The 27070-nt window shown below is 38.4% G+C and overlaps 1 protein-coding gene across 12 annotated transcripts in view; it reads right to left on the bottom strand.

Moving 5' to 3' along the window:
- The window catches only part of LOC105470347 (immunoglobulin superfamily member 11), a 268851-nt gene that overhangs the window by 85783 nt on the left and 155998 nt on the right, over positions 1 to 27070 (bottom strand). The window contains exon 1 of one of the 12 annotated variants that reach the window (XM_011722226.3): positions 26952 to 26972. The exons of 9 other annotated variants lie outside the window; for them this stretch is intronic. The gene's annotated coding sequence lies outside the window, so the exon portion shown is untranslated. Of the gene's footprint in view, positions 1 to 20185; positions 20207 to 20562; positions 20586 to 26951; positions 26973 to 27070 lie in introns of those variants that run through there. 2 more of the 12 variants (XM_011722223.3, XM_071092389.1) reach the window with 2 other exon arrangements.

Genomic DNA, 27070 nt, shown 5'->3' with positions numbered 1-27070 from the left:
TACTTTAAAGCACTCCCAGAGGCATCAGAATATATGCTGAGCCACATTAAAATGCAGTTTGGAGTTACGTAAAGTATCACATTAAAATTTAAAACCCTTCAAAATTCAATCTTGTTTAATTTCAAAGCTATATCTCAAATCAAAAGGCACTATGGGAATTGAAAGAGAAAAGGGAGATAACAATATTCTATCTCCATTAATGAGAGAATTGAGGTAGGAGGGAAGTGGGGAATCTACTGGATATTTTTAACGACAGCTTCATTTGTGACATATTCTACATTTCTGTCTCTGTCACAATGCAAGGACAAAGGGATCATTCTACTTGTTGTTTCTAAAGTCACTGTCATCAATGAAGACTAATGTTAAAAAGCTGTATTTCTGGCCTTGACCTCTGTGAAGCCCCAGACCTACCTATCAAACTGCCTGCTGGTCTTCCCTCCCCTTGGATAACATCCCACAAGCAGAACAAATCAGTTTGTCTGAAACTGAATCGATCATGTTTTCCCCAAAATCTGATCTTTATTTGCCACTCCAATTAGATACACCCAACAAAAGAACTTGAGAGTCACCCTTGACACTTTCTCATCCTTTACAATGAAACTATCACTCATTTTACCTTCTAAATTGGTCTCCTCAATTGGTCTCCTCCTCTTTAACCCTCTGCCATTTGCTCTTTCAGTTCAGCCCCTTATCAGCTCTCCTCTGAACCCCTGGCACCAGCTTCTTGATATGTCTATTCCTCCTTCTCCCTTGTCTTCCTGCAATATATTCTGAGCACCAGCACCAGAGTGATTCTTAAAAAATGCAAATTTGATCTTGTCACAACCCCAGTATAGAGCCTTGAAATGAATGGCCCCAATTCTTTATAGGATATAAATCAAGTTTCTCAGCACGACAAAAAGGCCTTCCATGGGCTGGCCATTAACAGCTTCCCCTCCTGCCACTTGCCATGTCACAATCTGCAATTAAGCAAGCCTGAACAATTTGCAGTTACACTTGTTATGCAGCTTCTATACTTCATCTTCCCACATGTACCTCCCTCTGCCTGGAATGTGTGCCCTCTCTTCAAGGAGCCACAGTTCAAAAATCCACTGCTTTACCTCCCTGACTTTGTGCCACCCCTCACCCCTCTCCCACTGAATGAGAGCAAGTGCCCTCTACCTTATGTGCACAGCAACCATCATGCCTCTAAAGCACCTATCACACACCCCATTTAAATGTCTATTCACTCATCTGTTTTCCTCATTAGACTGTAAATTTCCAAAAGAAGCTGTCTTCTCCACTCACAGTGCCTGGTGTGCAATAAATGTTCATTGAACTGAACTGAATTTTATTCATTAGGTGCCTCAATTTCTACTTTATACTATCTGTAACATTTTCTGTTAGTTTCTAATATAGGCACAAGTGGGGAATTTATAGTAAATAATAATTTGTATGCTCAATTTAACAGGAAAAAGGAAAGGAGCTTTTACTAAAGTGTTCTCCAGGTCAGCAGTGCATGGTGCCAAGTACATACTTCCACCATGTTATTTAATATGTAATATAACCATGCATGTTAAGTAGTGGCTATCGCCTGTTTTCACAGAGAAGGAAACCACAACTCAGAGGGGATAGCAAACTCTTTCAAGATTATCTAGCTGGAAAGGATGGGTTCATATTGCAATACAGGTTTTACATGTATGCACTAGTGCTTCTCACATAAGAAAGAGAAGAACACAGAAATTGAGCAAAAACAAAAGGCAATACAAAGATTAAATAAAAGAAAATTTTCTAAGTTCTCCTCCAGTCTCACAACTTCCTCTTTTCTCCACATCCCTCAGCAGAATATGTGACTCTGGGTAATAAGGTCACTCTAAGACCATGGCTGTTGCTTAGAACACAGTTGTAAAGGAGACTTATGGTTAGCAGTTCCATAAAGTTAGGCATTAGTTACTTTCTCTAGACATCTGTCCACTAAACCCTTGCAACCTATCTCACAAACACATGGACCAGGAAAAAGTGTAGAAGCTCAGGTTGAATCCATCATTACAAATACAACTGGAAGTACTAACTTTCCGAATGGTGTTTTCACATTTTGGTATTTGAAAGACACTATAAAGAGGTACAAGGCTTAGCTCTGCAAACGGAATGCAAAATAGAATGCCTAACTAGAAAAGCGAGGTCAGGTAAGTGTAAGGGGTATTTCTTGTGTTCATCCCAGAGGATGAGAACACCTCTCCTCCAGGAAATGGGTGAGGATAATAAGCTGCCTCTCATACGACACCCGTACATATTCTAGGTTTAGGGACACTGGGAACAAGTGGTGAACACTGAGAACTATGAGCTGATATGAATCAGGGCTTCAAGTTCAGGAGTAAGGACTAAACCAAGTCCAAAGCCTGCCACTTCTAGAAGTCCTACCTAGTAGTGTGAAGCCATAAAAACAAGCCTGGCCTCATCAGTGGAGGTAATCTAGCCCCAGTAAAAATTGCTTCTGCTGCTAAACAATGTTTGGAGTTCATCACTCAGAGAGTTAAAAGGGCTACAGTTCAGGGACACCAGGCAAAGAGCCCAACATCAGTAGCCTTGAAAAAGACAAGGAAGAAAAAATGTAGCAGTAATTCACTAGGCATGTGACTTGAGACTTGGCAGGCTGCCTTGGCGGGGATGGACAGTCTGTGGGCAAAAAATTCACATATTTTTTCCTGCAGCCAGAAGCCAAGAAGGCACAGACAGAGGAATATCAACTCAGATCCTTCATCAAGCTAATAATCAATAAGACTTTCCTAAGGAGAACAATGAATGAATAACCACAACTTTCATCTGTTTGACACATGCATATGACTGATCAGCATTACTCCAACTGAGCTTTATTACTTTTACAACCTTAAACAGTTCTGTAATATATTAATTGGATATCAAATACGCAACCAATCCAAGTTTTCTCACCTGACAGACTGCTAAACAAAGGTCTGAAACAAAAGCAAGGGACAGAGTTCAGCTCAACTCAACCAACATTAATAGTGCATGAATTAAGATACTGGGCCAAGAGCAGCTCATACAAACATGAATAAGGTACCTCTGAGGAAAGTATAGTACACTGCAGGAGGAAAAAAAAGCAAAAAGAATGTCAATATAATATCCTAATTGCTGGCATAGTATGTACATGATAGTGTATGAAGATCATTAGCCAGGGTTAAAAGACCAAAAGCAAGGCAAGCAAATGTCAATCAACCCCTGTGAGGACTAAAAGGAAGAGTTAAAAAGCCACCCTACAGATAACTTAGTCTGGATTTCAAATGAGGACACATGTTAAAAAGGGAGTATGACCTGTGCAGAGTCATACAGTTAGTTGCAAAACCTAGGCTGGAACTCAGGTTTACAGTACTTTCCACCACAGCAGAACACTTTTCCAAAATCACAGGAAATTGGGCAAATTGCAGGCTTCTGAAGCTGGGAATATGACTTTCAAAAATGCAAATTCTAAAGACATATTGATTAATGATCTGTGAATGAGGATGGGGGAAGTGCATGGCAGCTGGCTGTCCTCAGGGTGGGAAACTTGGAGGACAGAATGGCATCTGCATGTGGTTTGTCAGTAAAAACAAAAAACTTAAAAAAGCATTGCATTTGTAACTCAAAGCAACTATTTGCTTTAAAAAACTTGCTTCAATTGTGCTACTAGTTCTATTCTCCTCTCCTACAGCAAAGAACTGTTTTATTACTTGTGCTAATAATATGAAAATGTCTCCTTCCTGAACCGTGAGGTTTCTCGGAGATCAGCAAAACTAAAGCATGTTACAACATTAATACCTCTACTTCAGACTGAGTTAGAAAGCTCTTTCTCCAGTAGACTTTCACTATGACATCATGAAGTTCTAAGTCCCACATGAACTAAAAGAAAACCCTACCCAATGAAACGCAAGCTAGTTGTGATTACAGGGTAATGAGACCAATCGTTAATTCATTCAACGAACATTTACTGATTAATCCTGTGTCATTAACTATTTTAAGACCTAAGATTTTGAGAGGAGGGAACAAAAGATGGGAAGACAAAACACAAGATCAATCAGACACAACCCTTGTCTAGTGAGGAAAGCAAATACACAAGCAAAGGATTGTAAAATTGTTCGATAAATGTTATAAAGCAATGCTACTCAAAATGTGGCCCTGGACCAGTGCAGAGCTCTGAATTGTTGGTTGTTGATCCACAAGAAGATGGCTAAGTACACACCTTGAGAGTAAATACACAGAAATCTTTATAGCATTCTTTTTTCTTTTTCTTATTTTTGAGACAGAGTCTCGCTCTGTCACCCAGGCTGGACTGCAGTGGCTTGATCTCGGCTCACTGCAACCTACACCTCCCAGGTTCACACCATTCTCCTGCCTCAGCCTCCCAAGTAGCTAGGACTACAGGCACCCACCACCACACCCGGCTAATTTTTGTATTTTTAGTAGACATGGGGTTTCACCGTGTTAGCCAGGATGGTCTCAATCTCCTGACCTCGTGATCCGCCCACCTCAGCCTCCCAAAGAGCTGGGATTACAGGTATGAGCCACCGCGCCCGGCCCCTTTATAGCATTTTAATAGTAATTTTAGGTCTGTTGAAGCTAACAATTTTTAAAATGAGGCTATTTTATGTTTTTTACACTTCATTTTTCTAGTATTTCATTTTTATTACATTTTACAAAATCATCAGTCCAAAAATAGTTTAAGGAGCAATGAATACAGTGATGTAACAGAAGTACTATTTTCTATACTATACTATACTATACTATACTATACTATACTATACTATACTATACTAATGAAAAGAAATGGCCTTTGAGATTTAAGAGAGGCTCCAAAGGGGAGATAACTTTTGAGTAGCAAAGGATAAGTAGGGGTTTTCCAGAGATATTAAGAAGTATCAGGCAGAGGAAGAGCATCCGCAAAGGCTCGGGGTCATACTAGTGAATGGTATTTTTATAAAAATAAACTTTGAGGCACAGTAATAAACAGTAAAAGTGCAGAAAGTTAGGCTACAAAGAGATTCACAGAGACTGGCATGATTTTAGAGTTCAGGCTTTGGACTCTCCCCCAAAATGCAATAGGGAACCACTGAAAAGTTTTATAAGCCAAAGAAGGATATATTTATGTTTTCATTATTCTGACAGCACAGCAGTGTGGTAGACAGATTTGAAAGGGAGAGAGGGAGGGACACAGACCAGTTGTGAACATACTGAAATAACCTAGGTGTGAAGTGAAGAGGACCTGCATTATATCAAGGAAAACAGGCAAGAAATAACGGCTTAGAGAAATGTTTTGAAGGTATGGATGCATAATGTGCCTTACTTAAGATGGGTCAGAATCTGTAATTAGTTGTTCACTCAATTCAATTAAGTGTCCTGATCATATGAAGAGGAGATCAGTAAGCATAAAGATACTAAGTGAGTTAATGAGAGACAGGAGATAGACCTGGGAGTGAAATACAAAATTCTAGAAAAATCTTGGGTTTTAATAGTCTTACATAGATTCATATATATACATATATATATATGGAGAAGAAAAATGGATAAAGAGTTATAGCCAACACATTTATTTTCCACATTTTATGTACAGAGCAGTATTGCAGACACTATGGGAAACACAAAGGGAAAGAGTAATAGTCCTTTTCACTGTTTCTAACCCCTGGGCAACTTGAGAGTCTCCACCTAGAAGTTAGTTCTGGACGACAGAAACCTGATGTACTTATTTCAATAGATTTCAAACCGAGACTCATTTTCAACCCAGAGAAATTCTGTGGGTTCAGGGAATCTCTAAAGGGCAAGGGTATGTATATATGTGTAGGTAGGAAGGGACAGTTCCTTGATTGGAAGAAATGAATATTTCCTGAAATGTTCCCAAGGAAAATATGAGTCCCTCGGATGAAATCTGTTGAATCAACCAGCTCCTCTGAAATCACCTAGTCTCCACGGAATGCATAGCCCTCTTAAACCCAATGTAAACTCCACAGAGATCCAGAGAATTGCATCGCCTAAGAATACGGGTCACCGGCTTAGAGAGCCTGTAAAACTCACTTAGAAAGGACCAAAGTAGAAGCACTGGGCAAATATATACCATTTTTCTTAGAGTATTTTTTAAAATGCAACAGAAAATCAGATGGAGTCAGAAACAATTCAATTATTGTTCTATCACAGATATTCTGTACCTCCACTAACCATCACACATACAGGGAACACCACTTATCATAACACTATTGCTGTGGGCAGGCCCAATATCTATGTCATGGTGGTCTGATTGTGTCTTGTAAGTGCCTACTATATTTCAGGGCACATGATTTTACCAAAGTATGTAACAGGCTTAGTTTTATAACAACGTCTACTGTATTCTAGTCATGAACTGGGACAAATAAGCCTTTTTGTACTCCACAGCTGCATCTATCCAAGTGAAATACCACAATTAACCTGTGAATTTAATCTAAATATTCAACAAGTATACAAAATTAAATATTAAAAAGTTTAATTTACCTAAAGAGTAATAAGCTTTTAACATAAAATCTTCAACTGCCACTTAATTTTCTTTAATAAAAACATTATTAGCCTCTGCCTTTGTAAAATGACAATGGATATAAGATAAATGCTCCCATATAAGAGAACAGAACATAATATTATCTCCTAAGAGCATTAACTACCATTTTTTAAATTTTGAAAATGAACAAATTCTCAATCAGTGCCTACCATCTGCAAGACACTATTGGGAATCAATGGAAAACAAAAAGATCTAATTATCCACAAGGTCTGGAAAAGATAGAGAACAGAATCACTTAATACCACCAGTGTATGGAGGTAAGCAAGGAGAAGCTCTCCATTCAGTATCCAAGATCCTCTGCTAGTCCCGTACAATGCACCAGCATGGAAAGTGATGAATAAGCTTCATTGATAATAGTGACTACGTCACAGCTGGCTGAACATTCAGTCCACAAACAGAAGGCTTCTGTATTTGCTCGAATCAACCATAGGAAAGTTTTAGCAAAAAGACTGTTATATTCAAATGGAAATCAGTACTTTCCAGCAAGAATGGACAATTAGCAATTCCTTAAACTGGCACTAAAAGGAAGAACAGAGAAATGTACCAAAAATTATCACAAACAACCTATATTCCAAAATGTGAAACAAATAAGAAAGATTACTATTGTTAGCATTTTGAAAAACTCATGTACCAGTCATAAGGTAAGTCTGGATGTTGAGTCTCCCAGTTATCAACTTATACTGATAAATTTTACCCAACTACTCTCCCTTTGTAAATTTCTTATCACATAAAGTTTAAACTGTAGTCCAAGATTTCAGCACACGGTTAATTTAGATGGCATTCTTTAAACATTTAGCAAAAAGTGCAAAGTCTGTTTATACAACATTTGAATCTACATTTTAAAAGTGTTTATTCACCAGATTAACAGATTCTTGCAAATACTTCTTCAAGACTAGCAAGGCAAATAATCACCAACCTCACTCCAATCTCCAAGCACACACACAATTATGGCCTATCTGACTTATGGATCTGGTTTTGTGAATCTGATCCTGCGACTAGAGAAGTTTGCAGGCCCTTAATTAAGTTACAATGATTCCATGGCTACCCTTGGTGTTGAAAAACACAAAGGTCAAGGAAATAGGCAAAAGAAATTTCACCGGAGTTAAAGCAATTATTTCCTAGATATAATGTCAAAAGCACAAGCGATAAAAGAAAAAAACTGAGGTTCAACTTTATGAAAATTAAGGATTTTGGTGTTTCAAATGTGACACTACCGAAAAAGTGAAAAGAGAGCCAACAGAATGGAAGTCATATACAAGGGACATAAATAAAGAAATCTTAAAATTCAGTAACAAAAAGACAAATAAAGGTTAGGTGCATCACATCTAGAATACCAGCACCTTGGGAGGCCAAGGCAGGAGAATTGCTTGAAGCCGAGAGTTCACGACCAGCCTAGGGAAAAATAGCAAGACCCTGTCTCTACAAAAAATTTAAAAATTAGCTGGGCATCGTGGCACATACCTGTAGTCTCAGCTACTCACAGTAGGTTAATGTGGGAGGATCATTTGAGCCCTGGAGTTCAAGGATGCAGTGAGCTTTGATGGTGCCACTGCACTCCAGCCTGGGCAACAGAGTGAGATCCCAATAAAGTAAGTAAATAAATAGGCAAAGACATGAAAAGATGTCCAGTATCATTAATCATTATAAAAATGCAAAACCACGAGACACTATTTCAAATCCACTAGAATGGCTACAATTAAAAGACAATAACAAGTGTTAACAAGGATATGGAGAAACTGGAGCTCTCAGATAATTCTGTGGAGAATGTAAAAGAGTACAGTCACTTTGGAAAACAGTCTGGTGATTAAACAGAGTTGCCAATTCTGAAATTACTAAGCAATTCCACCTTTAGTTATATATGCAAGAGAAATAAAAACATATCACATAAAAACTTTTACCTATATTTATAGAACATGTGTTCACAGCATGACAGCCAAAAAGAAGCAACAACCCAAATATCCATGAACTGATGAATGAAAAAATAAAGTTATATGTCCATACACGTAATATTATTCAGCAATAAAAAGGAATAAAGTAGTGATAAATGCTAAAACACGGATGAACCTCGAAAACATTATATAAAGTGAAAGAAGCCAATCACAAAAGACCACATATGGCATGATTACACGGATACAAAATGTTCAGAAAAGGCAAGTCTATATAAACAGAAGGTAAATTAGAGGTTTCCAAGGACTGAGAGAGGGTGCAAGGGTGTGGGAAGTGAATACTAATGGGTACAAGTTTTCCTTCTGGAGAGTGATGGAAATGTTCTCAAATTAGATAATGGTACTGGTGGCATAAATTTTTTAAACATACTGCAAACAACCAAATTGTACACTTTACATTGGTAAATGTTGTGGTATATAAATTATATGTCAATAAAATAGTTTTGCACTGTGCTGAACTGCAAACCTTTTCACACTTCTGAAAGCAGTCCCTCAAGTTACCTGATATTTTATGGGGCAAGGCACATATGAAGTAGAGCAATTATTCTCCTATCAACCTGTGTCTTTATCTCAAGCATTAATCTAGAGTTGGACTGGCTCTGGGGGCACCAGATAACTCAATGGATACACTCTAAACATTACAAATTCCTAAGAATTACCAAAGCCTAGCAGCACCTACTGCCAATTTTGGTTCCATTTACTTCAATAAACATTGATTGAGGCCCATAAATGGCTAAGGACTATCTCTAGAATACAAAGACAAAAGAAATATTGGGGCTGGGCACAGTGGCTCATGCCTGTAACCCTTGCACTTTGGGTGGCTGAGGCAGGAGAATCCCTTGAGCCCAGGAGTTTGAGACCAGCTGGGGCAACATAGTGAGTCCTCATCTCTACCAAAAATAAACAAAATTAGCCAGGTGTGGTGGCACACAACTATAGTCCCAGCTACTCAAGAGGCTGAGATGGGAGGATCACTTAAGCCTGGCAGGTTGAGCCTGCAGTGATTCAATATCGCACCACTGCACTCCAGCCTAGACCTTGTAGAAAGAGATGAGACGAGAAGAGGAAAATAGTGGGCCTGATACCCAAGAAGTTCACCGCTTGTTAAGTCTAAGACGGATACATACGCACATGGTTCCAGTTCAGTATACCATGTGCAAACTACAGGAATAAGCATGGAGGCAGAGAAATAGTACAGAGAAGGGAGTAGTTAATTTTATCTCAATATGACCCACAAAGGTTTCACAGGAATAAGAATACCTGAGCAGGGCTTTAAAGGATTGGTAGACAGGAGAGGAATGGTACACGGAAGAACGTGGAGGAAGGAAAGCAGGCCACAGTCAAGGCAATGAAAAGGGGTATGTAATAGCAAAGCGGCTTGAAGGGCTGAAAGAAATTTGGAAACAAAATTAAGGGTCATGCAAAAAATGTCAGAAGATGAGTTTGGGGAATTAAGCTAGATTACGGATATGCTACAAATTCCAAACCTTATCCTAAGGCAATGGTGAGGCTTTGAAGGGTTTTAGGCAGGTGAATGAAATTATCAGATTTATTCTAGAAATATTATCCTAGCCAATCATTTGCAGAATGACGATTCACTAGAACAAGGGTTCTCCAGGTTTTATTTACCTAAGTAATCACTTTTAATGTGCTTTCAAATGCAATGTTATATAGTAACCGGAGACAAAAGAAAGCAAAAAGCAAAGCACTTCTGGTTGAAACACTGGAAGGCCTGGAGCCCTGTACAGGCAATGACCACCGTTTAGCCCCTACAACTGAAGAATCCCCACAGCTCAGCAGAAGATGGTGTGGAAATTTTTGGACTAAAGAGAGGTATTAATAATAATGGAGGACTGGAGATTAGTTAAGAAGCTAGTTTAATAGTCCAGGAGTAAAATGATCAGTACCTAAAACAACAGACAAAGAAGAAAAGAGAGTCCAGAAAGCTCTAAACAAAACAATTAACAGAATTTCTAGACTGACTAGATGTAGCATAAGAATGAAGAAAGAATCCAGGATGACTTCAGGGCTTATGGTTTATTTATTTATTTAATTATTTATTGAGACAGAGTCTCACTCTGTTGCCCAGGCTGGAGTGAAATGGCATGATCTTGGCTCACTGCAACCTCTGCCTCCCGGGTTCAAGCAATTCTCCTGCCTCAGCCTCCCAGGTAGCTGGGACTACAGGCACCCGCCACCAGTCCCAGCTAATTTTTTTTATTTTCAGTAGACGGGGTTTCACTCTGTGTGAGCCATGATGGTCTCTATCTGACCTCGTGATCCGCCCACCTCGGCCTCCCAAAGTGCTGGAATTACAGGCATGAGCCACTGCACCCGGCTAATTTTTTGTATTTTTAGTAGAGACAGAGTTTCACCATGTTGGCCAACCTGGTCTCAAACTCCTGATCTCAGGTGATCCACCCACCTCAGCCTCCCAAAGTGCTGGGATTACAGGCGTGAGCCACCACGCCTGGGCAGCAAGAAGGCGTATGGTTTAGGTGAAGAGACATGACTGTTGATAAAATGGACAGGGATACTCGGCTTACCTAAAGATACTTCAAATTTAGTAATCCCCAAAATTGAACTCTCTTGCTCCTCATCAAACCTGTGTTAGCAGTGTTAGTGGTTTCATATCTCAGTACAATGGCTCCAGATTACGCTGGTGCTTGAGCCAGAAGCCTCAGAATCACCTTTGATAGCTATTCCCCCACATTCCCTACATTAAGTCCATCAGCAAGTGTCATTGATTCTAATTTCAAAATTTGTTTCATTTATCCACTACTTCCACCACCACTGCCACCACGCTACTTCCATGCCACCATCATCTTATACCTTGATTTCTACAACAGCCTCTTAACCCAGTTTCCTTGCTACTATCCCTAACTCACTCCAAACCATTCTACATACAATAATGAGCTCTGTAAACTGTAAACCCTTCCGTGGATTCCCATTGCACTTTAAAGACAAAGAACATGCCTTGTTTTATTCATCTTGGGACACTCAATGCCTAGTACGCTGTAGACAATAAATTTTTTTTTAAAGAATAAAAGAGAAAGGATCAGGCGTGGAGTAAGATGATGAGTTTTGTTTCAGGATTCTTGGGTTTGAGGTGTCTATGGGATGTGCAAGGGATGACCCTATGGCAACTGGTAGTAGGAGCCTGAATCCAAACTGACATTTGGCCTCACTATTTCAGGACTAAATAAGTAGAGTTATCTACGGTAAACAGGACTAAGACTATTTTAGATAATCATGAACTAAGTTAACAAAGCTTGAAGCAAGCTCAGCTTCTCAGAAAGATTAAAGTGTCTCTCTAATCTGGAATTCTGCAGCTCTGGGTCAGGTCTGGGTCAGCATTTCAAGGACCACAGAAACCACTGACCTAGCACTAGATTTGTGGTGGAATCTTTACAAGAAGCTATTTGGCAGCAAAGCCCGTGATTTGCCCACTTCCTTCAAACTATTTTCACAACACCTCTGCCCACCCCCACCCACCCCCCAGCTCCCCAATGTCCTCACCAATTTCCAAATGACTTCTCTATTAGTTAATCATGAACCTTACCTGACTCTCAGACAGCACATCTGCGGTGGTGCCTGGAAGCCTGTATTCTGACAACTATACCAGGCAATTTCTCAGTCTGGGGAAAGTTAACAGTTTAGAGAACACATGCAAAAGTTACTTTCATTCCTCTCTTCTACTGACCCTAGAGAGCTGCCTTAGGACGTTACTGTTATGAGGACTTTCAAACAATAACAAAATTGTAATTTATTGCAGATTTCCTATAGTACTACACGAAAATATTTAATATAATGTACTGATCACAGCAAGTGCTAAGAGCTTCCAGGTTTCTAATAAGTAACCATTACTTTTCCAAACACACATGTAAGAGACATTGATTATAATATCCAACATCCCTTTTCCTCCTTAATTTCTGCCAACATCAGTGTTTACCTACTGTATACAAACCCTTCAAGTTCAGTAAGCTTGGTAATGGCACCTCTATTTTGATTTTTAAGTCAATATATAAAATAATTATATATTTTCTTTTAAAACAGAGCTTCTGAGAACTTCTGCCTACATATCCAGGGAATGTGTAAAACAGTAAATGTCAGATGAATTGGCTTATGACCTAATCATTTGGTTTACTATTCAGGTGATCAGAGGTGATAGCCTGGTAACTCTGTCAATCCTAAGGTTTTACACTGACTTATGCTTGGTTGCATATCAATTGTTTTACATCTATAAAGGACTACTGGTTAAATGCAAGACATATTAGAATTGTTGAAGACAATAAAGAACATAAATGCTAAATCCTGAAACTTCAACTCAAGACGACTTTTACCAGCTCTGTATATTGCATTATCTGATCAAATTCCTCAAGATTTTAAATGTCTCCAATACTTCAAAATCCATTCGGGAAAAAAAAAAAGAAAAAATGAAAACACAGCAAACATAACATCAAACTGACTATTTTTCTTTTTTTTTTTTTGAGACGGAGTCTCGCTCTGTCGCCCAGGCTGGAGTGCAGTGGCCGGATCTCAGCTCACTGCAAGCTCCGCCTCCCAGGTTTACGCCATTCTCCTGCCTCAGCCTCCTGAGTAGCTGGGACTACAGGCGCCCGCCAACTCGCCCGGCTAGTTTTTTGTATTTTTTTTTTAGTAGAGACGGGGTTGGTCTGGATCTCCTGACCTCATGATCCGCCCGTCTTGGCCTCCCAAAGTACTGGGATTACAGGCTTGAGCCACCGCGCCCGGCCAAACTGACTATTTTTCATTTATGGTGAATAAGTATTATCTGCACTCACAATGTATTTTTTGCAAAAAAAAAAAAAAAAGTTTGCAAATAGCAGTTTGAAATATGTCATATTTTACTGTATTTTAAAAGAAAGCCCCAAAACTATTTTTATAAATAAGCAGAAAATACAAGACTCTCAACTGCTGGGTGGCAGACTAAGGTTTTTATTTATTTTTGAAGCCTCAATATAACCTTAAATTTCAATCTGCCCTTTAATCGACACTCATTCCCAAAAGCATGTGATTTTAAAAGTTGACAAATGGTATCTATTTTATGTGGTTAAAGCAAATTAAGCAACCTTTACATATGCAAAATGGTATGTACAAAGTTGTTCATTTTGGCACTGTTTGTAATAGTAACAGTGGAAACCATCTAAGTATTCATCAATAGAGGGTGCAAGTTATATTACATTCATACAATGAAATGTTATGAAGAAATTTTTTAATAATAAGGAAATGGGTATAATGTGCTACTACCTGTGTAGGAAACGGGGGTGCAGTGGGGAATATGTAAATATATTAGATTGTATATGGGTAATATAACTCTAGAATTATACTTAAAAAAAAAACTGACAATACTAATTCCCTGTGGGGAAACAAATTGAGTGAAGGGGGCCAGGATATAAGAAAAACTTACTAATAAATATCTTTTTACATTTTTTAAATTTGAGCTATATGAATATATTAGCTAAGAAAGAAATGGTTAAAATAAACATTTTTAAAAAATGAACCATGTATAAGAGTACTTTAAAAGAAATGAACACTTTGAAAAACATATTGCTCAATGACTAGGTTATATATAATTACATAGATAAAACCAATGTGTAAAGAAACTGTTATAATTATGTCCTCTCTTAAAACTTCTCACTATGTACTCCATTGAGTTGTATGACATATAAAAATACTAGAGTTAATCTCATCCCAAACCCTTTAGATGTCCCATCAATGGCTGAAACAGCAACAACAATAGGTTCCTTCATTCCTCAGGTCTACGGCAAAAAGGCAGCAAACATGAGGTTCTTGACATATCCCCATAAGTGACTGAGCAAAAAATTTTGAAAATATTCAACTTTTCTCATCACACTGTATGTCACTTGTTAAATGAAAAGTCAAAATCTCTTCATTCATAATGCTATATTAAATCATATATTTAAAAAACTTTATAACACTACTTAATAATAAAATATCCATTTAAAATCTCTATCTTATTCACATTATCTTTTATAGACCCAAAATGACAGAATGCTTTTTAAAAAATAATTCATAAAGCAGTTCTTGAGAAATAAGATCTTGGGTCCAAAAAAGTTGAGTACAAAGCAAGATGACTACAGTACCAGCAATCAACACCCAGAGTTGTTGAAAAACAAAAATCAACAATGTAAAATAAGATGAACAAAAAGGGTTGGCTTCTCGATTAACCATCTAAATTCAAATAGACACTCACATTATTCATCCCTCACTGAGTTCCTGACAGATTGGCTTTAAAAGCTCTTCCAAAGATTCATTATTCTTAAACTTTACCCCATCACACCCGTCCAACCTTTGGCAAACACCTCATTTTTTATCTTTATTAGAATAAATTGAAGGAATTCTCCCCCTACCATCTCAGAGTATCCACTTTTTCACCTGTCCTTTCCCCTTCTCTCCCACACCACAGGAAGCAGTGTAAGCCCCATCGTTGTTTTAACCCATCTCCCAACTTCTACCAAGATCTTGCTTGCTTAATCATCCTACAACTCGACATCTCAAGTTTTCCCTTTTCTTTGGTCCCTTGCTTTGTGCCTTCAAAAAAGCAAAGATCTTCTGATATTTTGAAGAATGTGTCTTGATCACGCTTCCTCCTTTAACTATTATATTTCTTTCCTTTTTCTAGTCAAGTTCCCTAAATATGTAATTCACATCCATTGCCTCCTCCTTCTTCCCTCAGAAAATATATACTTCAGCTTCAAATCCTCTACTAAAATAGCCTTGTCAAAGTTCCCAAATGTCCTCCTAATCATCAAAAGTGAAAGCGACCTCCATGTTAATCTACTCCATTCGCTTCCCTCTATAGACAAGGAAGCTGAAACCTATGAGAGATTAATTTTACCAATATTATAGTGAATCTTCAGGGCTGAAATCTCAACCACTTTCCATTCAGAAGAATAGAATTTTCTTGGTTAAGAAAGAAACAAAAAACAAGAAAAAAAAAGTAAATAAAAACTCCAGATTATTTCAGAAATCTCCACAAAAGAAAAAGAAAAAGCCATATTTGTCTAAAATATAAGTCAATAGGAATATACCAAGAGATCATCCAAAATCCATTCCAATTGTCTTTGGAATACGGCCTTCCTTGCACTTCTTGAATTCCAAAATCTCCAAACCAAATAATAAAGTTCCACTGTGAAAGTTTTTCAGGAAAGTCAATTTTTTCTCTACTCCTCCATCTGGCATGCACTATAGTACATAGTCTAAATTTGAATATTGAAAGATCCTGCACAGAAACCTAGGGATTATTCAGAGAGGTAGAAGGAGAATCAGGGAAATGAGGAGGAGGAAGTTTTTAGGAGGAGGAAGCAATCAACAGTGCTAAAAGCTAATTTTTCACATCTTCTCCCCTATACACCTCCACGACATTTTTGGTCATTCTGAATAGGTCCGTAGAGTGTTCCTGAATTAGGGTATAATCTCTTCTACAAAGAAACATGCCTATCACCTGTGAGGGCTAACGTGCCAAATTGACTGGACTATGAGGTGCCCGGATATTTGGTCAAACATTATTCTGGGCATTTCTGTGAGGGTGTTTTTGAATGAGATTAACATTTAAGTCATTGGACTGAGTAAAGCAGATTGTCTTCCATGTGTGGGTGGGCATCATCCAATCAGTTGAAGGCCTGAATAGAATGAAAGACTGATCTCCCAAGAGCAAGAGAGAACTCTCCTGCCAACTGGAACATCACTTCTCCCTGGTTCTATAAGCAGCTTCCAGGCTTCAGAGTCAAACTAGGACACCGCCTCTGCAGATTTTGGACTTGCCAGCCTCCGTATTCACAGAAGCCTATCACTTATAAGAAATCTCTTTATACATACATACACACACAGATACACACACACAAATTTCTCTAGAGAATCCTAATACAACATCTGAGCATGAAAAGTATATATTCTTTAGTCTATTTGCTTCAATGTTCACCCTTTCAGACTAAATTTTAGAGGCCAATTAATAATCTTAGAGTAAAAATTCTGTTACCCAAGCTTTCTCATGATAAAGCCCTTTGCAACATCCATGTTACCAGAAAAAAAAAAAAGCAATATGAAGACCAAAGACAAAGAACCTATAAACAACTGATATGGTTTGGCTGTGTGTCTCCAACCAAATCTTATCTTATCTATCTTATCTAGAACCCCTACATGTCAAGGGAGGGACCTGGTGGGAGGTGATTGGATCATGGGGGCAGTTTCCCCATGCTGTTCTCATAGTGAGGGAGTTCTCAAGAGATCTGATAGTTTTAAAAGTGGCAGTTTCCCCTGCATTCGCATTCACATTCTCATTCTCATATTCTCATTCTCACATTTTCACATTCTCTCATTCTCTCATTCTCTCTCTCTCTCTCCTGTTGCAGCTTTGTGAAGAAGGTACTTGCTTTTCCTTCACTTTCCACCATGATTATGTGTTTCCTGAGGCCTCCCCAACCATGTGGAACTGTGAGTCAAATAAACCTCCTTTCTTTATAAATTACCCAGCCTCAGGTAGTATCTTTATAGCAGTGTGAGAACGAACTAATACAATGACCAACAGGAATTAACAGAATTAAAAGATTATTTTCCTTATCATTTAGCCTCTCTAACTATTTTGATGGTCAAGTAGTTGGGAAATTTCACAGATTTTTTGCTTTATTTATTCCTATTTTGTCATGCTATCTTCAACTACCACAGAAATTGAGAAAAGGCAAGGCACTATGAGGAACATAACATCTACCTTGACATCTACCTTGAATTATACATTACCTAGATTACAAATTAAACAATTTAAACAACATAAAATCGTGTTTTATTTTGATATTTTGAATATGAATTTAACAAAATAATCAGAATGAGTAGAAGCAGCATAATAAACAAAAAAAGGGAAAAGAGATGGAAAGACAGATGAAAAAAGTAGAGAAAGTCATACAGAGAAGAGTCATCCTATTGGCCTCCTTCTGGGGCGCTGTGAAGTGTCAGTTTGTTTTCCTTTCCTTCAGACTCCTATTTCAGAGCTGAGAAGATTCCCTGCAGGAACCAGAGTATACCCATGGAACAGGACTCCTTCTGGAAAAGCAGTGTACATGAGGTTACTGACATTCAGCTGGGATTCCCCAGCAACCTTCTCACTCCACTGTCTTGTTTAAAAGGAATAAAAAATAGAAATACCACAAGAAGGAGAAAAGCAGGAAAAGATGAGAGTCCTCCTGCTATGGTTAATTGTTTGTGTCAACCTGACTAGGGTAAGGGATATCCAGAGAGCGGATAAACGTTATTTTGGGCGTATCTCTGAGGGTGTTTCCGGAAGAGATTAGCATTTTAATAGGTAAGCTGAGTAAAGAGGATGGCTTTTCCTTATGTGAGTGGGCCATTCAGGGCCAAAATGAAAACAAAAGGCAGAGGAAAGGTGAACTAAACTCTCTTCTGTAGCTGGGACTTCCCTCTTTCTTGCCCTCAGACATAAACTCCCCTGATTCTCAAGCCTCCAGGCTTGGACTGGAGCTACACTACAGGCTTTCTTGGGCCTCCAGCTGACCAACAGCAGATCATGGGACTCTCAACCTCCAATGCTGTGTAAGCCAATCCCTCGTAATAAACTTCTTTCCACATATCTATATGTATCTAATGGTTTCTTTTCTCTGGAGAACTATGAATGATATACCTTCCCAGGTTAGCAAACACCAAGGACGCTTCTCTAAGTACCTGTGTACTCAGGAATGGCAGCCAAAACAGGACATATGGCTCTCTTAATATAATTTTAGAATTAAGGAATCATACTAGTTAAAAATGAACTAAGAAGTCATTCAATTCATTCTTCCTACTTAGAAGTTACTGAGATAAAAGGCACTTGAGAAAAAAAATCGTTGCAAGGTTTCATATGGAAGGATAAGCCTCTAACAAATTATCCTTCCACAAATAACAACTTTGGACAACATATTAAAAACAATTACCAGAGGGCTCTGGCAAGTGAATATAAGGAGCCATGTTTCGGAGGGAAGTCTAAACTGTGGAAGTGACTGGCATAGGGCCAGTTTCCGGGTTTTGCAGCTTTTCCCTGAGGACCGTGGTGATCGTGGTGCTAGGCAGCTAAGCTCCCACTGAAAAATAATAAAACATCTAAATGGCCTGTAGAACCTAGAGCAGGAACTCAGAGAAACCAGAGCCCCCGGATAGTGAGGGAAAACTGTAGACAAGAGAGACCCAGAGGAGAATGTCAAATTCTATACTAAAAGTTTGCCCAAGTTTTAGACCCCTGAAGCACCTGTGCGTGGGACAGACCAAACAGCATAATCTGTGAGAAGAGCCACCACCTACTGTGGCCACAGCACGTGGAGCCTGAAACTCCAGTAGAAAAATCTGCCATCCTTCTGCCAGAAGAAACCAGGGCCCAAGGCAACATAGGCCACCAGAGAGAGAAAGAGGAACCCTGGAAAGAAGAGATCCACGGAAGCAGAACCCAAAATTTTATAGAAATACTATATAAGTCTCTGGCTAACCAAGGAGCCATATATGTACAGGCCAGACTCAAGGCAGCCTGAAATTAGATCTGAGTCACCATCTACTGCAGGCATGACAGAGGTTGCAGCTTGAGTCTAACTATGTTAAATGCCTGCTTACAAAGGAAAATATTCAACATACTTTGAATCAAGATAACAGAAACAAGAATCTTACAACACAGCATTCAAAATGTTGAACATATAATCTAAAATTATTCCTCTAAAAAAAGGCTAAGAAAATCTGATTCATTCTCAAAGAAAAAGACAATCAACAGATGCTATATTAACCAGTGTTCTCTCTCTGTGTGTGTATATATATATATACACACATATATATATGTATAAATTCTTTCCTCTGGCAGTATGGTGTAAACGCACGCGTGCGCGCACACACACACGCACACAGAGAGAGAGTGCGCGAGCGCACTAGAAAGAATTACTGGTGGAAAGCTGAGGATTGGCGTTGCAAGGGTCCATTCCCAGGAAGCATAAGATAGAAAAGAAAAGTGACACACAGGCAACTCAAGACCCCCAAAAAGACCCTTAAGGACAAGAGTTTGCCAGAGATTCTTGGGGACCTCTGAGAAATATGGAGAAACTGGCAAACTATCAGTGATTAGTCTCTCAAGGCAAATTCAGGAGAAAAAAACTACAAAGGTCTGCTATTCTCAGAATTATTCATTATGATATTTCCAAATCTTTCATGAGCTTCCCAAATAAGTTCTAAACTATAATGTTACAGGTTTTGTTCAACATACCTGTAATTTATATACCAACCCTCCAAAAAAAGATGCCTTAATTTGTGCTCAGAGGTATATTGTTTAGTAAACTGAAACTGAATTTCCACTTCACAATGCAATCTAGATTTCTAAGATCTGGCTGGCTCATCAACACAAGAACTAGAAAATGGATACAAATGGCTAGGATTCAGTCTCAATACAACACCAATAACCTCTCAGTTTTTCACATTTCTCATCTCTTAAATAAAACTCCCATCAACATTTTTCCCTTCATACATTTCCCCCGTTCTAAAAAAAAAAAAAAAAAAAAAAATCTTTTTTAGGAGTTTTCCACTCCCCTCCATTAAATTTTTGCTTTGAAACATATATTATAACAAGTATTTTAAAGATCTACTGAAAATCCATCCCTCTTCTTAAACTTAATTTACCAGCACTTACAAGGAATTTCATATGATCTTTAACGACCATGACAGCCTCAACTGATCTCCCCATCTCCCTCCTGGTCCACTTCCAATCCATCCTCCACACTGCTGCTAAAGTCGAATTGCTAAAAAAGCAAATTTAAGCAAGTTATTCCTCTGTTTAAAACCCTTGGATGTCTTCCCACTGCTCACCGGATAAAGTCCAAATATCTGGTGCTTGCCTATCCTTCTGGCCCCATCTCTAGCCTCTGCTTCCCTTAAACCCTACCCTATTCTCCAATCATGTAGAACTACTTGTGGCTCCCAGGCTATTTTATGCCTCTGTAACTCTGCTTACCCGTTCTCTTTGCCCAGAAAGGCTAGCTCTCCCATTCCCTCTCCTTCCCCCATTACCTCCTTGCTTCCTGAACTTCTATGGAGTTCTGTGAACACTAATCACATCTTGGAGGATAAACAGAAGTTCAGCAAGTCCATCCTTCTAGGCTCACTTCTTCGGCCCCTCATCTTGCAAGACTTTCTTTGGTGATGGACTCAGACTGTTTTCTGCAATTTCCTCTTGGAACTTTGGAATAAAAGTGGTTCTATCAACATATTCATTTGTATAAAATGTGATTCCCCACAAAACTCACACTCAATGAAAGGCAATCTGCATATACAAACCTCCACACTTGTTTGGTTATTGCTTTTTTTATGTACCTGGATCCCTTTTTGGTCTCCTCAACTTAACTGTAACAGAGAGAAGTAATGTCTTCTAGTGGTGGCCAACATTTACTTTCTAAATAAGTTTCCCAATGAATTTTAGTAATTGAAAATATAAGGCAAACAGTATCAATTCTTTTGACAATGTTTATTAGACATCGACTAATAAATGTGTGCCAGGCACTGCGGTAGATTCTGGCGACACAACAGTATACAAAAGAATTTACAGACACAGATTCATTTATAAAAACAAAGAACTTTGTAACTTACAAAGATACATTAGAGACCAACCAGGGAGTCCAATCCACTCATTTTACAGTGGACAAAGTGTCTTGCCCAAATTCACCCATCTAGTTAATTGCAAAGATAAGATACAAGAGTTTTCTCATTCAATGTCTCTCTTTCCAACTTATTTCACCAGTTTGAAGGAATTTTGAGTAATAAGATTAAACACTATTTTTGGTTTCAGATACAATATACATCTCAAAGTTTAAAATAATATTAATCTATATGTGAAAAGAGACTTGACACTACTTTTACAGAAAGAAAAGCAGCAACATAAAACAAATCTAAAGGGGATGAAATAACAGAAACCCAGCAGTGGAAGCTGAGCTTCATCTAAGTCAGCAGATGACATCTATTTGCACTCGTTAGCACTGCCTGGCATGTGCTACACCACCCCCTCGGGTAATTTACATTTTTTTAAAGCATGTATTTCTAAATTTAGGAAGTTAGGATAATCAGGGTGGAAAAGCCCATCTGTTTGACGTTCACTCCAGCTGCTGCAGATTCTGAAATGAAATTTGAGTATTTTCTTCTGTTTCATCTTACCCAGTCTGGAATACAATGGCATGACAGAGGTATAAACAGGTAGCTACAGGCAATGTATCCAATATATATTTCATTTGATCACACAACATGCCCATGGTGCCTAAATAACCCTGCCACAATTACACAAGCACATGCACTATTTATACACAGTGCATAAATATATCTGTGTACATTCATGGTACATACACATTTTTCTTGTGTAATATTTGATTGCGATGGAAAGACAGGGACAGAAAGGCATCAAGAAGAGAAGATTTTTGACCCTGAAGAAGTTAAAGTTAGTTTGAATAAGACAGAAAAAGTAACTGAAATATTGCTTAGTTTTATTATTTCACTCATGTTATTGGAAAGAGCATCAACGTGGATTCTGGCCTAAACGCTGCCACTTACATGCTGTGTGGCTTTGAAAAGATCACTTTACCTCTCTAGATTTTTAATTAAATGACATGCAAGAATAGAAGCAGGAGGAAAGAGTTGAGTATAAAGGAGAACCTAGAAGACTAAAGGTATCTTCCAGATCTACAATTCCAGGACTGTATGACAGCTACATAAAATTTCACAAGGAAGCCATTGTAAGTGGAAGAAATCTTCACCTTCTGGTTTGGAATTATCAATATTAAACCTTCAGAAGCAAATCAATAAATGCCTATTTATATACCTTTTTATGTACCTAAAAAGTGCGTGAGTCATATACAGTATGCTAAATGTCTTTTTAGTAGTACTAAAACAACTTAGAAGTACTTTTAAAATAAACACAATTCAAACAGAACAACTTTACTTTTCTAAACTATACAAATAAAGAGACAGATATTATCTAGGATGATGTTTATTACTGCAAATAAACATCACATGTAATTGCTGATAAAGCCCCCAAAATGGAAGTATAAAAGTACCTCCAGAAATAAACATTTGCTGGGTCCACACGTCTTTCCTAAATACCTTCCCTCTGTAAGGCACTGTGGTATAGGCAATATTGGCCAATGAATGTCTCAGACAAAATTATTAAAGTTTCATTACTGCTCTTCGCAATAGTCATTTATTTAGAAATGAAAACAATGCTTGTGTAAGATCTACCTTATTTAACGCAATTAACTGCAGGGGTGACAGAGACCCTCTACGCACTACAACCCTGTCACTTCACTAAGGAATCCATTATAAACCTGGATGACACAAACAAAACTGAAAGGTTGTAAAAGCTTTAAAAAGTATATTTACCATGACTTAAGGACACCTAAGTACCTAACATAACATTTTTTCTGTGTCATGTTATTCTTCACATGCCTCTATTTCAGAGTTAAGTAAACACTTTAAGAGGCAGGGACTTGAGAAAAAACAATGTAGTCCCATCTCATTTTTTACTGCCTAAGTTGTTGTTACAAATGTCTTTAGTCTATTTTTGCCTCTGCTATATCCTCAGTACCTAGAACATAGCCTAACACAAAGTGGGCACTAGATAAATATTTACCAAATATGAGTAAATGCTTTAAAAAGCTGTTTTATAATGTTAAGAGCTGGGGAAAAGGAAAAGTTAGAGACTCCTATTCACTAAGCACCTGGTGCCTGAAGTCCATCACTTCATCCAGTCTAGCCACTTGGTGTGGGTAGGCATTACCTGTCCCACTTTCCACAAGAGAAAAACGATTCAAAGGTTAAACAGTACTCTGACCAAAGAGAAGAAATGGACCATCTAGTCTAACCACTGAATGGGGGCGCAGGTGCAAAACTCACCTGAAAGAGGGAGGGAGGACATAAAAAGAAAACCAGTCTGAGTACACCAGGCAGAAAGGCTGAGCTAGGAAGTTTAGGGATCCAGTAAGAGACAGCATGGGAAAAGAAGAGCTGCAAACACAAAGGTGTAACTGGCTGGGCCAGAGCCAGGAAAGAGGCACAAAGGGTGTCACACTGGGCTGTGGGGCACAGAAGAGAAGGGACAGAGGTGTGGCAGCCCTCAGGAGTGAGGCTGTAATGGTCCTGGGAGCTGGGAAGCTGGGGAAGCCAGGTGGCATGTGGCATGTGTTCAAAGGTTCTCAAAGTAAAAACTGCCCAGAAATATGTCAATTCCAGCAAATAACAGCATGCACATGAGTGACAAAGATGATGGTCATTTATGGTAATTTACTATTCATGCTGTCATTCTTAATTCTTTTTAAAAAAAAATCTTTAGAAATCTAAGAGGAAAAGCCAATTTTCGCCAGAAGAAAGAGAACATTGTAAATATAGGATTATTGACTATGCAAGAAAATATTTAGAATGCTGAAGCAAATAGTTCAATGTGTACAAATTACATGCATAACAGAGCTTCAAATGAGTTACCATAGCTACCAAAGGATAATTAATTTTGAGGAAACAAAAGAAAAGACATATCATTAGGGGCAGTTTTCAAAGAGCTGAAATGATAAACGTGGCATCCAAATTTAACTCATGTTACTTCCTAACAGGAACTAGCAACGCTCCTTTCCATACGACTATTTCTAACATCATCTCCCACACTCTTCCCTCCCCAGTCTTGTGTACCAGGCCACCTCTGTGCTAGTCTACATCCCACTTAGATCCTGCAAGACTCAATTAGTTCCTACCTGTTCCATAAGGTCTCTGACTCTAGTTGTACTTCTAACCTGACAATACAATTATCATGTATTGTTTATGAAATAAACGTGTATCAAGCACTGGCTAAGAAAGAAGAGGGTTAAACAAATAGGCAAGTGCATAAATTACAGTAAACAGATAAAGGCTAAAGTTTGAGCAAAGTTATATGGATGTAGGGGGGGAAAAAAGCTAACTCTAGGGAAGCCTTCACTTGGGAAGTGACATCCAAGCTGGGTACTAAAGCATAAGCATTATTTTCCAGGCCCAGAAAAAAGAACAATAAGGGAAATCTGAAGGTGAAATACAGTCATGTTTCACTTAATGACAGGGATATGTCTTGAGAAATGCATCATTAGGTGATTTTATCATTGTGTGAACATCGAGTGTACTCACACAAACCTAGACGGTATATAGCCTACTACACATCTGAGCTATATGGTGGAGCATCTACACTACAAACCGGTAGAGCATGTTACTGTACTGAATACCGTAGGCAATTATAACACGATGGTAAATATGTGTATCTAAACATATTTAACACAGAAAAGGTACAGTGAATATACGGTGTTATAATCTTATAGGACCACAGTCACTGTATGTGTGGTCCATTGTTAACCAAAACGTCATCATGCGGCTCACAACTGAAACTCTTCTCTGTTCCTTAAGCCAGGAAGACGAGTTTTGGAAACCAAAGGAATTGAGCCATGTGATCTTATTTAACCTTTCTGATCATCATTTTTCTTGTTTATCAAATGAAAGCAATGCCAGGTTGTGGTAAAAATTAATTATATAATGCACACTGAAAGACTAGTTAGGCATTCAAAAAAATTTTTTCCCTTTTCTTTTCTAAAAGTATAAACTCAGTGGAGGCAAGAACTGAGTTTTTTGTTTCTTCGTTTTCCTTTTTTTTTTTTTTTTTTTTTTTTTTTTTTGTATTTTTAGTAGAGACGGGGTTTCACCGTGGTCTTGATCTCCTGACCTTGTGATCCGCCCGCCTCGGCCTCCCAAAGTGCTGGGATTACAGGCGTGAGCCACCGCACCCGGCCTTTTTTTTTTTTTTTTTGAGACAGAGTTTCACTCTTGTTGCCCAGACTGGAGTGCAATGGTGTGATCTCGGCTCACTGCAACCTCTGCCTCCTGGGTTCAAGCAGTTCTCCTGCCTCAGCCTCCCTAGTATCTGAAATTACAGGCATGTGCCACCATGCCTGGCTAATTTTCTATTTTTAGTGGAGATGGGGTTTCTCCATGTTGGTAAGAACTGAGTTTTATACCTCTTTCCTATCACCTACATTGTCTAACCCAACAGTCGAGCACAATTCCTTAATGACTGGTAATCTCTAAAACAGGATTTTTAATAATTCCCCTTTGAATTTGATAACACAATTATTTGATACAAATTAAAATAAAATTGTAGACTCTCATAGCTAGTGCTTTATTACTTAATAGGCACACCAAACAAATAAATAAGGCATCAGCAAGGCAGAGAGAAAGAGGCAGATGAGTGAGAGAGACAGAGAGAAAGAGAGAGAAGTCCTCTTGAGGACAAAAAACTCAGAACTGTATTACCTCCTCACCTATACTTCACAGTTTACTGTTTGGAGCTTCACAGGGCTTAAGATTCTAATGTTTAGGGTTCTAAAGCTCTGCTATAAGATCTGCCCATAACTTCTACAAATGCTTCCCAAATTCTCCAGTTAGGCCCTAGAATGCAGACAAAATCACCACAAAGGTAAATGGAGCTTACAAGAGAAAATGTAATCCACTTACTGATCACCTGAGCCTGACACAGTATTAGGCACTTTATTATTTTTACATGTTACATATTATCTTTACCTACCATCTTAATATTCCAGGCTCTTAACTACAGGTACTGGAATTCATTCTGCTCTACAACTGAATCATCTATTTCTTCACTTGGAAATAGGACTAATACTCATCTATCTCACAGGCTTAGTTTAAGGATTAATGTACATACATACATAAAATGTCTAGGCAATATATGGCACATGGTGGTAACCCAACAATGACAGCTATGCCCTTAATGAAAATGTGACATCCAGACTGGACACTTGTGACACTAAAAGAAGAAATGTGTGAGACTCAGAGAGGCATGCAGAAGTGCTGGCAGCAGCAGAACTGAAGCTCATCAGAGCTGGCACTGGAGGCTGGATGACTTGGCTTGCCATCCTTTGGCACATGTGCCCAGAAACTATTCAACTCCAGTGTTCCAAGCTGTTTAACCACATTCAGTTTACTGTGAGCACCTCAGTATCAGAAAAAGCCTGCCAAATCCAAGTATTTTTAAAAAGCACTTCAAGTGATCAAGCGAATAAAGAGGCTTTTCTTAAAAGAAAGTATCATTTATTAAGATTCAATAAACCATTGCAGTGCAGTTCTTGCAACTGCTTATATATTTGCTGCCCTGTTGGTATATCAGCTTAAGTTAAAAACTAGGACAGAGGTCAAAATTGGTACATCTGGCCAGATAAGGATCCTTGATTCTGTGGGATTAGCCATACATCTATAGCAAATTTTATCAAGAGGACAGCAGTAAGTACATTTACATTCCTTTGTTAATAAATAGGCATATGCAAAGAAACAGAGTCTATTTTCTCTCAAACCGATCTGATCTTACTACTTCTCACTCACACACACCCCCAACTCACTCTCATACTAGATGGGTGACAGGGGTCAGGAAGATGATTAGATTGGACTGAATTTAGTTATTTCAGGCAGATCCAAGAATTTGCACAGCCTAAGAAACCTCTAGATTTCTCTTTTCAAT

Source organism: Macaca nemestrina, chromosome 2 (assembly GCF_043159975.1).
Source record: "Macaca nemestrina isolate mMacNem1 chromosome 2, mMacNem.hap1, whole genome shotgun sequence".
NCBI classification, from domain to species: Eukaryota; Metazoa; Chordata; class Mammalia; order Primates; family Cercopithecidae; genus Macaca; species Macaca nemestrina.
Note: the sequence above shows the minus strand (reverse complement) of the source record. Positions and strands in the feature narration are given on the sequence as shown.